We start from the raw sequence: 760 nt of genomic DNA, 5'->3' as shown, positions 1-760 counted from the left end.
GTCTGGGTCAAACGGTTTGGATTAGTTACATTATAAGGGCAAATGTAGTCTTTTAGACTTTTAGGTAATTAGTAAAGTGTGCACATGCATTGGACGTGATAATTCTAGATGACCATAATGATAGTAATAATGCATCTAATTTTCTATAAACTTTATGTATTTTTTATTATTAATTGGATGCAGATTGCAAATCCAATCTATTTACATAAACATCTTATCCAAATATGCATTGGATCGAGTTGTGAAGTTTCAAGTATCATTGATAGGCTTACTTTCTTGGCTAAATTCTTCTTTTGGTAGTATTTTGGTGTATCTTTTTTTGTTCATTTATAAAAAAAAAATGTAAGATTTAAATAAAGGGAATTGAATGGGGTGAAAAGTAGTAATTCAATTTACAATTTACACCTCATAATTAAATACGGATTAAATTTCAAAATAAGTATTTTAGTGAAAAGAAAGTTTCCCAATCTTATTCATATATAATTATATGAATAAGATTGGGAAACTTTCTTTTTTTTAGTGTAAATATATAATTATAAATGTGTTCAATTTTCTCTATAACTTTTTTTTTTATTTTTGTGTGTAAAAATAACTCTAATAAGCCACACATACTTTTGTTTAATATGATAAATATATGATACTATACATGTGCCTAAATACTTTTCTTTTTGCAAAAACTATATATTTTTATATTTTAGTAACTTTTATTGTTTATTTATGACATTAAAGGTTAACATGTTCAACCCAAAATTTGAACTAT

The sequence above is a fragment of the Nelumbo nucifera genome, chromosome 7 (genome assembly GCF_055504915.1).
Source record: "Nelumbo nucifera cultivar China Antique chromosome 7, China Antique-T2T, whole genome shotgun sequence".
In the NCBI taxonomy this organism is placed as follows: Eukaryota; Viridiplantae; Streptophyta; class Magnoliopsida; order Proteales; family Nelumbonaceae; genus Nelumbo; species Nelumbo nucifera.
Note: the sequence above shows the minus strand (reverse complement) of the source record.